Source organism: Arctopsyche grandis, chromosome 1 (genome assembly GCF_051622035.1).
Source record: "Arctopsyche grandis isolate Sample6627 chromosome 1, ASM5162203v2, whole genome shotgun sequence".
Classification (NCBI taxonomy): domain Eukaryota; kingdom Metazoa; phylum Arthropoda; class Insecta; order Trichoptera; family Hydropsychidae; genus Arctopsyche; species Arctopsyche grandis.
The window spans coordinates 29,686,447-29,700,485 of record NC_135355.1 but is presented as its reverse complement, the minus strand read 5'-3'; the positions used below and the strand labels follow the sequence as shown (position 1 = coordinate 29,700,485).

General features: G+C 34.0%; 1 protein-coding gene across 2 annotated transcripts in view; it reads right to left on the bottom strand.

Annotated features, from left to right (window-relative positions):
• The window catches only part of sgg (glycogen synthase kinase 3 beta homolog shaggy), a 52,690-nt gene that overhangs the window by 37,644 nt on the left and 1,007 nt on the right, over nt 1-14,039 (bottom strand). The gene's annotated exons all lie outside the window — the stretch shown is intronic.

The following is a 14,039-nucleotide window of genomic DNA, read 5'->3' as shown; positions in this document are numbered from 1 at the left end:
ATGAAGTCATAAAAATCCGGGATTTTATTTATAATTTTTACAGGATACTTTTTTTCGCTTATTGTTGTTTTGTACAAATAAATTTGTGCCCTTTTTTTATTTTTCCATCGAGATCAAATTATATTCTTGATTATTTTCTCTATTCTTGTTACTATGGTAGTTTAGGATAACCATGTGCGGCACCGTATAGTATAGTTATACTATTTGTATGTATTTTCATGATATATATTAAATATTTTCATAATAAATAAATTGTTTATAAATAAACTTTTACAATTTTTTATCATATGTATATGAATAAAATTAATAAATTAAATAAATACCATGATTTATATTAAAACAATTCGGAGCACGGAGCGGAGTTGGAGTACTTACATATGTAGGTTTCGGAGAGGAGCAACTCAAAAAAGTGGTTGCTCCAGATCCCTGATAAAAATAAAACGAACGTATTTTTTTTACGTTCCTAAATCGTATTTTAATTGCTCAATAATGTGTAAGCAAAGAACGTGTGAAATATGTTTTACATGTTTACAACGAGAACCAATCATCAATATCGAATGTTACCGATCAAGAAATTCGTTGCATCTGTCACGCCGAATTCGTGAAATTGCTTACCTGAAAAATAGACAAAAAATAACACGATTTGTGAAAAATGCAAGTCATTAATTATGAAAATTATCTGCCTTATTAATTTATATATACTCAATTCATTTTACTTTACTTACATACCAAGTGTGAATATTACCGTATCATTTTTGAACGAAAATATGGAACACATGTAAATATCGTAAAAAAAGTACAAAATAAAAAGAGAAGCATCAAATTATTATATTACACAGTTTCAAGACTTGGAATTACTGAGTAACAAAAAGTTACTTCTAATTTTTTTTACTAAATGATTAATAATATCCTTTATCACTTACAGATCACAAAATTTAAGAATATATTGGGCAACAAATCATTAGAATGGCCGGGAAACAATCATGATCTGAATCCGATCGAAAACTCATGGGTTTAAAGAGAAAATTGGCAAAACGACGTGCATCAAATATCATAGAATTGCTTAAAAATATAACCAAAACTTGGGAGAATGATATTACGATGGAATGTTTAATTTCACTGTACGAAATCAACGCATATTGGCGATTATTCAAAATCGAGGCGGCAGTACGAAATATTGAAATATAATAGGTATAACATTATCCAAAAGTAGTTTTATTCACAAAAAATCTTTTCAATACCTCACAAGTAAGGCTTCTAATCCCAAGATCCCGGTGTTTTCTGGTACCGTGAATCCCGGTGCCGAAACTAGTCTGAATACCGGGATTACGGTGCTGGCAGAAATTTGTCACTGTGTATGTTAATTGATGTATTAACTGAATTTCATTGAATTCTTTAAAAATGCTTCAAATTTACAAATTTGACCATCTTTGTGGGTTTTAATTGATATGTATTTAATTTGTATAATAATACTTGTATCAAATGTAGGGTGTTTCTGGCCAGGAAGGCGCATTGGGGTTACCTGTTAGGCGTTCCTGGTATAAATCATAAAAATAATATATGAACGTGTCTATATAGAATCTACCAAAGAATACTTATTGTACAGTTGCCGGTCTGTGCTGTGAAATTTAATTTAAAGAAGTCAAATTCGGATATTTTTAGACTCACAGAACGTTATTAGAAGTCAAATCCGCGACTTTTCTATACGCACACGTATTGACCGTGCCACGGCCAAAATCGAAAATCCAACACCAAACGGGGCATTGAAACTGCGGTCACGACATGACCATGCGGGTGCCGTACATACCATAAGTATACCCCATAAGCTACGAACACGGCAAGGTCACGGATACTCCAAGTTTCACCCGACGATTAATTAGCACGGCGAGAACTTCAGGTGTATGTGTATGTGCGCGTGTAGGCAGGTGGGTGGGTGGGTGGGTGTACATGTGCACGTATAACGGTAACGACGAGTTCTGGTCTCTCGGACGGATGCATATAATTGCAATTGGATATAGATACGCGAGTGTGTGTGTGTAAAAAAGTGCATACACACGAACGAAAGCGATCGCTCACAATAATCGTATCGACGTTTGTACGCGATAACGTTTGGACACTTCGTGTCTGGTCGTTGGCCTCACCGATGAATAATACCGCATTGTCGACCTTTGGCAGCCGAAGGGTTAAATTCGAAGGGTTTTCGTTTGATTCCGAGACTATTTCGGTCGATATAATGTATTATGATCGGAATTAAGTTGAGCGCACACTGCTGCCTACGCACGACATTGTCGCATGGTACATAAAGCTTATTTAAATTTCGTTTATTAATTATTGAACGAAAAATTATTTCATTAAACGCGTCATAGAGTTAAAATGTCAAATCTAATTATTTGATGAGACAAATTGCTCATCGCTTAAGTTGGCAGACATTCGTCGATACGCCATTCGTCAAAATATTCGAATGTCAAATTTGATTGGATCGAAAAATGGACCATGATGTTGGTTGCAAACCAGAACATGTGAACAATGCGTTCACGTGAAGTGTAGTGTTGAATGGCTTTTGATTACTAGAGGTAGGATAGCCAAGGTGCCACTCATTGTTCCATTGTTGTAAATCCTTTGTAAAAAAAGGTTCGGCAAACCTTTAACAATGCATTTACAACATTTGAACAATAAGCGGCACCCTCTGGGTCCGGGCTTTCAATGATTACGAACAAGTCATAAACCCAAGAGTAACGCAAAATAGACGTTCTCGTCGTTAGAAAACATCAAGAAAGTATGTAGAGCAATAAAGGTGCAGAATGATCAATAACGGAAATTCCCATATTTGAGGAAATGTAGGAGAAACTTGCCGAAATAATAAAATCGAACGAATTAACACCGACATGAGGACGCGCCCATCACAGTTGAAACCCACGAGCACGTCCATGCCGTACGATTCATTGTGTTCTTACTGTAAGGACCCAGACACAGATACACGCGGCACTTTTTTTTGAGATAGTTTTGCACAGAAAAGGGCTAGCATGCATAATGGCATAATGGTATTGATATTGGTTTGACAGTGATCGATGACGGAGATTTCTATATTTGAAGAAATGTAGGATAAAATTGTAGAAAAAGCCCCCTCCGGTGTGTGATGAATAAAGCCCGGACCCTGAGGGGCCGTTTATTATTCAAATGTTGTAAATGCATTGTTAACGGTTTGTCGAACCTTTTTTACAAAGCATTTACAACAATTGAACAATAAACGGCACGCTTCCGGTCCTACCTCTAGTGATGAATCATCGCTGATGATTTTTTACCACAGGAGGCCAAGAACGCGCCCAGGCTGTTTGATTCAGTGTGTTTGCGCCTTAAAGCTCGTCCGAAACAACTTGAGCTTTCTTTACAGATATTAAAGAATGTTGATTGCAACACAAAGAAAAATAAATATGTAGCAAATTTTATCGATTGCATTTATTTAATCGCATTTTAAAAACTTCAGCTAGTGCTGAGGAAAAATGCAAAATTTTATACAAAGACAATTTTTAATTACACGTAAGCATTAATTTTATATATGCAATGCGATTCAGTACGTATTCATAAGATATTTTTGTTTGCGGTAGAGACATTTGAATTTAATGGAAATAATATACATACATTATTGAATTGAACAATCGTAACAATAAATGGTTAAAAAGCTCATACGCATTTTATTCTCAATTAGGCACATTTAATCCAGACAAAGTGAAACACGTCATCTGGTTTTGAATAAAATAATAGATATGTACTTCAGACAAAGTATCAACACACAAGAATTATTTACATCGTTAAGACATATTAGACATATAAGACAACAAACCACAATCAAACACACATAAATAGAAGTGCGAACATTTAAACTTGGACTAATACTAAAACGCACAATCTCAATCGTCGAGATAAAAACTTTAACCGACGCGTTAACTAAAAAAAAATTATTTGCAAAAAAACCATCTCTTAACACTTTAGGGACCGCGCGATTACCATAGAAACTTACGCCAAATACCGCTAATTTTTTGCGAAAATCGGCAAATACGAATGGTTTTACTAAAAACTTTGTAACTTTTAAACCAATAGACATATATGTATAAAATTTTCAGGAAATGTTTTCATGACCATAATGGATCGAGGGATGTCTTTCATTCATTGGTTATTAACCCCTTGCCTGCCGTCTAACCAATAGCATTTCATAAATTTTCGTTTATCAATATTTTTAAAACCATATTTTTTTTTTCTCTTAAATCTTGTTATTATTATTACATAAACTGTCTTTATGTATAATCAGAATGACCATTTGCGTATGTTTAATTTTTATAATAAAAAAAAGGTAAAAAAAAAATTATGATCCATGATCGATTTTTTATGAGTTTATAAAAACGTCTACACTAATTAAATGCACTATATTTAAAAATAACTATATTTATTATAAAACTACGAAAAAAACACTAATATTTTATATTTCTGGTATAATTTTCCTCTAACAGCGTATCATCTCCTGTATTCTCCGTGATCGATTTTTTATGAGTTTATAAAAACGTTTACACTAATTGAATGCACTATATTTAAAAATAACTATATTTATTATAAAACTACGAAAAAAACACAAATATTTTATATTTTTGAAATAATAATCACTAGAGTAAAAGTTACCGAAATGCTATTCGCGCGATGGTCCATTGGATTTTTTCAAATATTTTTGTGCCTTCAGGATCAAGTTGAAAAGTCATCCATGGATAACAAACCATACTATATGGAAATATCAAATAACTTGCATTCAATGCATAGTGAATAGTCGAAGAAACAACGAAAACACATTTATATAAATGGTGCAGGCCGACTGCAAGGGTAGGTCCATAGCATGTGTTTCGGAATTCCGAATTCTGACACGTCTGTAACACATAATTCACATAGTTTATAGTATAGGGGTGTGTATTACTGGACCTTCCAAGAACTTCATAGATATTTTGATGGGAAAATTTTTTAAATAATCGATTTTGTATCGATACACAATCGATTATTTATTTTATTATTTACATTATTTTTTTTTCTTTTATTTAAAACAAATTACACAAATGAAATAAATCATACATTATCGACAACTCTGTCATCTTTCGGCTAAATCATAAATTCCTTTGTCGTAAAATCTTCCTGGTTTAGATACAAAATAGTTGGGAGGAGCTGATTTCACTTCGTTTGCAGAGTTAAATTTTTTTCCTTCAAAATATGTTTCATCGACCGAAACGAATGGTAATCCGATACAATAATGCGACTAAACTAAGGGCTTCGATTTTTTTCACACGAGTCAATTTTGTAATGTGAGAGTGGGCGTAACTAGACGATACTTTTGTCTATTCACAGTGCTCTTTTGACACAGATGTGCCGAAACAGATGTGTCGTTGAATAATTCTTCGGTGGTCATTATCGGATGCGCTGTATGCATGATAAAATTAAAAAAAATTCATGTTTCAGTATTTAAAAACACGAAATTTCAAAATGATTGACATCTCCCGAAAATAGTGAAACTTATAAATATTTTATCATTAATTGATTTTTCGTATATATATCTAGACATCTCTTGATAATTTTTCGAAGCATAAATGGAATATCCATATTTTTTTTGTTGGCAAAGTTGTATGTATTTGAGAACGCCACTGTGGCGTCCGCGGGCGCCAACGCATCAAATATCCAGGACGCCAATGTGGCGTCCGCGGACCCTAAAGTGTTAAACGCATCTCCTCCAATAGAAGATTGCGATAACGCAACGCAATAACTTTGCTACACAACAAAATCTAAGCCGATTGAGAGGATGAACACACAGAAGCCGACGCGTACGGGAATTCCGCTGTGAATAGCCATGGGGAGTCGACCGAGTGTGCGCATAGAGAAAGCATGCAAAATAAGTCTCACCAGCATTAGACGGGATATATGAAATCCATCAACGCAACTATGCATATCGTCAACCGCTGTTTGTCTGCGCCTTTACTGGAGATAAAAATGTGAGCAGCGTGATAAGTAAATGCATGCAAACATCGCAGAAACGAAACGAAATAAGCGAAAACGAACAACGATTTAACGCTTATTACTATAATATTATTACCAACGAACGGCTGACGAAGTTATAATGGCCGATTTCCATTTCCGAAGGTAATGACGTTGGACAGGGCAACAGGAAAATCAGCAACAGCAACGGCGGCAAAATCAAATTGAATCTCGTACACACAAATATATACCTGCGCGTTTGCAACGGAAGATACAGCGAATTTGTACTAGTGTTTCGGAATAACCGGATTTTTTCAATTCTCGGTACTCGAGCTACAGCTCTAGACCATTCCCTGAATTCCCGGGACTATATGTATTTTTTTTATTTTATTACAAAAATTTCTATCATAGGCGCCATTGTACGAATTACCCCAAGGTGACACAGATATGATTAGATTATTTTATACAAAAATACTAACAATATTTCAAACACTACAGGACAATTATATGTATATAGAATACAATATAGACATCTATGATACAATCAACATTTTTTGATGCACGGCAAAATGGCGAGAAATACATTATGACGGAGAATACATGTAGCATATTTATAAGTAAAGGGCGGATAGGAAACGTGCTTTTTTCAGTAATCAGGGCGTTTTGGGTATATTTACAAAGCTAGAGTGCAAAAAGAAAGGTTCGGCGAACCTTTAACAAAGCAAGACGAACAAATAACAATAAACGGCACGCTTCCGGTCCACTCACTATTTATAAAAATCAAAAAATTCGAGATGCTAGAAACTCAAATTACCGAGAAGCGACGATTAAGCTAGATAAATCGGAAAATTCTAATTCTAATTGAATAACGCAGATTAAAACTATTGGTGTTGGTCCAGTACCGCGTGTTTTTGCGATCGGATAAAACAGAAACGGAAAATTAATAATCATTCCTTTGTATACAATATATGTACATATTATTGGGAATTTTACTTCATTAATATTGGTTTTACATAGATGTCACTGTTACAGTTGAATTGCATCTTCCAGTTGTAGTATATCTTAGCTAGTTGGAATATGTTCCATCCAACCTGGTACCAACTACCGTTATAGTTGAAATGTATTTTTCAGTTGTAATATATTTTGACTAGTTGGAATATATCGCGTCTAACCCAAGTAAGTTGATTCATATGGCGAATTACATTCCAACTAGTCAAAATATATTACAACTGAAAATAAAGATCACTATAGAGTTGGTACCAGATTAGATGGAGAGCTTAGGTTTTCGTGAAAACGTCACTCGACTAGTAAATTAAATTGAAAAGTCACATTTTTATTTTGAACACATTCTTAGTTATCGAAATACGGTACTCATTACTAGTCACCGGACCCAGAAGGTGCCGCGTATTGTTCAAAGGTTGTAAATGCATTGTTTAAGGTTTGCCGAACCTTTTTTACAAAGGATTTACAACAATGGAACAATGGATAGCACTGTGACTATCCTACCTCTACTCATTACCTTTATTCGAAGCACCCACCAAATATTAACACATTATTGAATTCTAAAGCATTCGTAAAAACATCAGCACTGTCAAAATTCAACCGTTGAAAGTGTATTTGCGCTTTTCGAGATATAATTTACTAATTGAATTGTGTTCGAATATGAATGACCTAAAACGCCAGATGGACATTACAACTGAAAATTCACTTCGACTGTAACATCACTATAAAATATCAGCATAATCCAACTAAATTCGTATTAAAATACCGAGTAGAATATATTTGAACCATGTGAACTGTAAAGGAGGTATGTAAAAAGCATCGGACATCCGTATCTGCTTGGGATTGGTATCGTGAGTACACCAATATTGGGATCGAAGCGGCTAAGGGCGAAAACACACAGAGTGGTATGTGGCACGTTTCTTTTTTAAATACTTTTAAACATGAGAAAAAAATGCAGCACCCCTACCCCATAAACATGGTAAAAGGTCCCAAAAATCACCCCCTGGAGTGTTTTCGGCGATATGTTATCCTTGTATTTAACCTTGCTTGAAAGTGATTGATAACGGTGAATCCCATGTTTGAAGAAGTGTAGGAGAAACAAGTCTGATCTCGGTTGCATTTGGATATGCATAAAAGCTCCCAAACATATGCACTCTGCACGTGCAACTTCACCCAAATTCGGTTTGGGGAACCTCCACTGTGGAATGGTCACAGCGGTGAGCCAAAGGACGTGAAGTCCCGTACCATTCAGTGTATTTTCGCCCTAATAACCACCAAGATCTCGCCAGCAGAGCATTTGGTCAGGACTTGAACGCACAACCTCTATACTGGTAAGCTATATACATACATACGGGTCTACGTGACGAGACAGAATGTTAAATTACAGAAAACACAAATATCGGAAGGCAAAGATCGAAAATCGAAAGATCAAAAAAAATGGTGCATGGTAAACGGTAAATACTCACTTAATTTGCGCGGGCAGGATACAACAGGAACAAGTGGAACATGCTTTTCCTCCCGTATTCTGCGCGCGCACATTAATACGGGAGGAAAAGCCTGTTCCTCTTGTTCCTGTTGTATCCTGCTCGCGCAAATTAAGTGAGTATGTACGTGCGTATGTACCGTTTACCATGCACCATTTTTTTTTGATCTTTCGACTTAAGATCTTTCGATTTTCGATCTTTGCCTTCCGATATTTGCGTTTTCTGTAATTTAACATTCTGTCTCGTCACGGAGACCGACATACATACATACCTCTCTATGTAAAATAAACTTTTATTACGTAGTAAATTTATTTGAAATAGCTTTTTAAAACTAGCAAAAATCTAATTACCACTCTTTGTGAACTCGTGCTTTAATGTTTCCTTTGACTGGCGTGCATTTGAAAATTGTTGTGTTCTATGAAAAATCCGAGTATTCCCGGCTCAAAAGCACCAAATTGCACACATCAAAGGCGCATACGACGTTTCGCACATTCGCCCTCGACACGATCATCCCACGATTGTGTTGAACGCGCCGATTTCATTTTTCTTTTGAAGAAGAAATCAACCGGGCAGCGAGTGGAAAAAAAAGTGAAAAATATCGCGTTTGCGTCCGACATACAAATATGCGTACGATAATTGATAGGAAGAGGAGTAAGTTCTGCAATAAAGACCTTGCATCGTTGAACTGGTACTAAATATGTACGTACAGTACAGTACAGTACAGTACAATACAATACAACACGCGATCGATCGCTATACCCTCTCTGTCTAAACGCGAGCCGCACGTCAAACTCGCTCATTATATGGCGAACGACAGTACAATCGTTTCGAGAACTACACTGTAATCGTCGTTCGCACTTATTCAATAGCAACAAGTTGAATGTTGAATATATAATATACGTAGTGTGAAGTCAGTAGTCTTTATTCACACTATGTATGTATATATTTACTATTGAAGATGTGTTTTCCATATCCATATTTGTATTCTGTTATAGTCCCGTGACAGGTTCAACTGGAAATATAATTCCAAGATGAAAAATCGAACGATACGATGTGCTGTAATAAGCATTTTATTTGATTCAATCAATCATGCACAATCGTCTAACAGATTGCTACAACGCGACGAGTGTGCCATACAGATTAAGAATTACTGATTGTATATTTACATTAACCCTTTGAATGCTGACCAACGCCGATCGGCGTTTTGCCAACAAGTCCATAGGCCTGAAAAACGCCGATAGGCGTTGTATTTTGAGCATGAACAAAGTAAATAAGATTACTACCCGCTAACCCTTTCCAGGTAGGATTGAAAAATATGCATTGAAGACTGGTTTACACCGGAATTTCCCAATGGAAATCCCTAGCTGCTGAGTATTTTAGAATGTGGATTGGCATTTAGATTGCGAGCATTACATTTTAACAACAATGAAGATGTAACTAGTTTTTGAAATATACATTCATTAATAGACTTTTTCTTATTACAAACCTCTTTTATTTTATATTATATCGAAGATATAATAGAGTCTAAACAAACCTTAACAAAACTCGAAATCCTCGGCGGTAGTTATCTAGGGTAGTGACCTAGGGTTCGTTTGGATTAACTAAAATTTTTATACCTGCTTTTTATTGGATTTCTAAATAATTCTGTTTGGAAATGTTGGCGAAATTTTCAGCGTAGCGGACTTTCAACAGAAAAGATGTCAAGCACTCGAAGGGCAGATAAAATGACAAATTCTGATAAGAAATTGACCTTGGAGTCATATATCCAAGGTGTAGCCAGCAGCACACACCAGGGAGAGAACCCGTGACCACACAATGAAAGCATCACATGCGAACCATTGATGTATGCTGCTGGTTTGATGCTCTATGTTAAATACTTATGTATCATGGACTTTTTTGTATAAAAAAGGAATGTTTGTTCACGATGCAAATCTAGTTTTCAATTAATAAAATAATTAATTCGGTATACATATGTATATAAAAAAAATCATGGTATTCTAACTCCGGCAGTAGACTACAAATTTTTTTCTGAAATATCCTTCGTATGTTTCAAATTTTTATATTTCACATGGTCGAGTAACGCCAGGCAGTATAAAATAGTTCTTACTTGTAAATGTTACTCAGTATTTGTATTCATCCGACTTATGATCACAAAATTTTGTATGTACACAAAGTTGACATCATTGCAATGTGTGATGCCTTTTTAGCACCATAAGGGAAGGTCAAGAAAAAAATATATTAGACCGGTAAAAGTTAACGAGTAAACGATAAATGAGAATGTTATATATATCAAATGTGTGAATATACATATGCAATGGGAAATCACTGTATTATTATCCCAAGAAAATCATGATAAAGTCATCATCAGTGGAGGCGAATCGTTCACCGGATCCCAGATGACAAGAAATAACCACGACATTCAGTATTGAGCAAATATTAGTACTTTAACTTCCAAGTAAGGCAATTTCGTTTTGTTTTATGTCCGAAGTAAAATCATCAATGCAACAAAATTTTCTCATACAAAAAATAAGATCAAATGGTATTTATATAAATAACAGCTTATTCATTGCAAAGTGACAACGACTGAATGGATAAAATATCTGCTGATAATGGGTCAGCATACATTATATTTAACCTTTGCTGATCCATTATCAAAATCATAAAAACAGAACTGTTAGTCTGTTATGCAATTTTGCAGTCGTCAATAAAATCTCACAGTACTTTAGCAAAAGCCATGGATGTTTTTTAGAAAGATCTAAAACCCAGAGGGTTGAACGCCGGGTAAGTGTGTTTGAAATTCAATTGCAGTAGTTTGAAAGGTGTCCAAAGTCCAACTCCAGTACTTTGTGAAGGTGAAGAAAGATTTTTAAAGATCTTATCCACCTGAACGACACCAGGTAAAGTGCAGAAATTCTCGTCTTCACCAGCACCATTGTTTGGACAGATGTAGGTTTAAAAATATTACCTTTCAAGGGCTACGAAACTCTTCATCCACATTCTAAGTAGGTACCATGAGACTAAATTCAGAATTTGGTAGTCCTATATTGAAAATTGGAATCAAATACTAGACAAATATTTATTTTTATACATATAAATATATACATTATAAGGTATGTATATGAATTCAAATTACGACAATTTAAGTGGTAATCTTCAATGGAATAAATAGTTTCAATGTTCCTTCTTATCAAAATCATGAAATGAGCAATTTTTCGAATATATGTGCAGAATACGAGAAAAGAAAATTTAAGTATATAATTTTTTTCCGAACGAAAGTCGATTCTGTATTGAAACAATTTTTTTTTACTAAAACTTGCAATCATATACATATATGTATAATCGAAATACGAAACAAAAACCACACACATATGTACATATATTATATTATACAATTGAAAATTTTGCACTTTGGAAGACAAATTATCATGAAACACAATTTAACCGAAACGACATTTTGACAAGTAATTCGTTTTAAGCATTCTCAATACATTTCAATTTGGAACTAGACTTGAAAGGAATTCAAGGAAACCAATAAGTAATAATTTCAAACAGATCAAAATAATAAGAATAGCATTTTTAATATTTTTTCACATTGCATAATATAATGAGTTTTATTTAATTCACCAAACATCTAAGCAAGTGGAATTCATATAATTTAAAACATTTCATATTAAAAATATAAATTGTGAAACTAAAAGGGTAATCGGACTATATAGATGATCATGACAGTTTTGATCTGTTTACTCCGTAAGACAAGGGTCAAAACTAGGTTACTGGATACAAAATTTTAGAAAAAAAGCTCAGTTTATTGAAAAATAATTCTCATTTTTTTAAATTAATCAAATTCTAAATAATCGGCACGTTACAAATGGTAAATATTACTTTTATACCAAAATATTATTGTAATAATGAAAAATGATGATTTTTGTGCAATGTATATAACTAAAGCACAGATTCAATTACATAATTACATATGTATGTAGTTGAGTCAAAAATATGATGAATTATTAAATTTTGATTAATTAATGAGCTAGGAAAACCCACTGACATTAAGTCTCTAATAGACTTCGTGTTGCACAATGGTTGAGATTAAAATAAGAATTCCAAATAAAACAGAAAGTAGCCTATTCTCAATTATCCAAATATTTTTACCAACATCGTTCTATTTAAGATTTGAATCGGAATCAATCTAAGAATAATAAAAAAAAAAATTATGTAGATGCGAGTGAAAATATTAAGACAAAGAGTATTATGAAATATCAAACAAAGAATATCACTGACATCATTCTAATATGCATGGTTCAAATTCCGGGTACTATCAAATATATCAGTATTTCAATTGTAGGACTTTTCAATTGCTCTTATTTAAGCCGAATAGTCGACATTTTCATACATTCCGAATTGTATCAAGTGAAGATTTTACCCAATGACAAAATGTCATTATTTATTAAAACAACTGATTCAAAATACATATGCACGTTACGAATTATTCCGTAGAGTAAAAAATCGGCAAAAAGCCAATCCAACTTAAGATTTTAAAGCGAGAAAACATATTTAAACCATAGTGTATTTAAATTTTAAAGCGGAGAAAGATGGAGTACCTCGGACACATGATACGGGGTCCAAAATACGAATTTCTCCGTTTGATAACCATGGGGAAAATAGAAGGAAAAAAATGGATTGGCAGGAAAAAGTTATCTTGGCTTCGAAACATGCGCATGTGGACCGATATGAGCGCCGAAGAGCTGTTCCGAGCCGCTGAAGACCGATGCGGATATATTCAAATAATCGACGAGGTGGTCGCCAACGTCCGGATGCGGACAAGGCATTAACAAGAAGAAGAATTATTTAAATTTGTAACAGTCACATACAATTTTTGACTATTGGTTTTATAAAATTATACTGAATTCGCTGACAATACGTGCAAAAAAGACTTACAAATCTGCAGATGATATGTAGACTGGTTCCATTAACTACATACATACATATATAGATGTATAATATTTGATACAAATTTGAAACAATCGATATGACAATGCTTGCAAAGCACAGTCTAAATAATAATATATGAAATGAAGATAAATAAATACTTCACTATGGATGTTAGTCACGTTGCCGTTAAAACTTTGAACTCGTATGTATATTTTTTATACTTTTATTGTCATACCCATTTTCTTGAAACACGAAATCATATTGGATATGATTTTTCTTTAACTGTTGGTCCGACTTTGTGTAATAGAGTTAAGTATGCTTCACTGCGATACTTTCATTAGCACGCACATTACATGGATAGTAAAATTTTGTACTTTTTATTTATAATGAAACTGAGCGTTAAATAAACATTATCAGTATTGCAAGAAAACTATCAGCTAATATGTGACTTGTAATATTTCTTTGATACTCGTGCATCACATAGTATCGTCTAATATAAAATTTGACATTGCACAAAAAAAAAAGTATAGGGGAATTTTGAATTTGCGCAATTTAATCGATTTGTCTGATGAAGAAGTCTCCTACGAACGGGAGGTAGATTCAATCCGTCTGATTTCAACA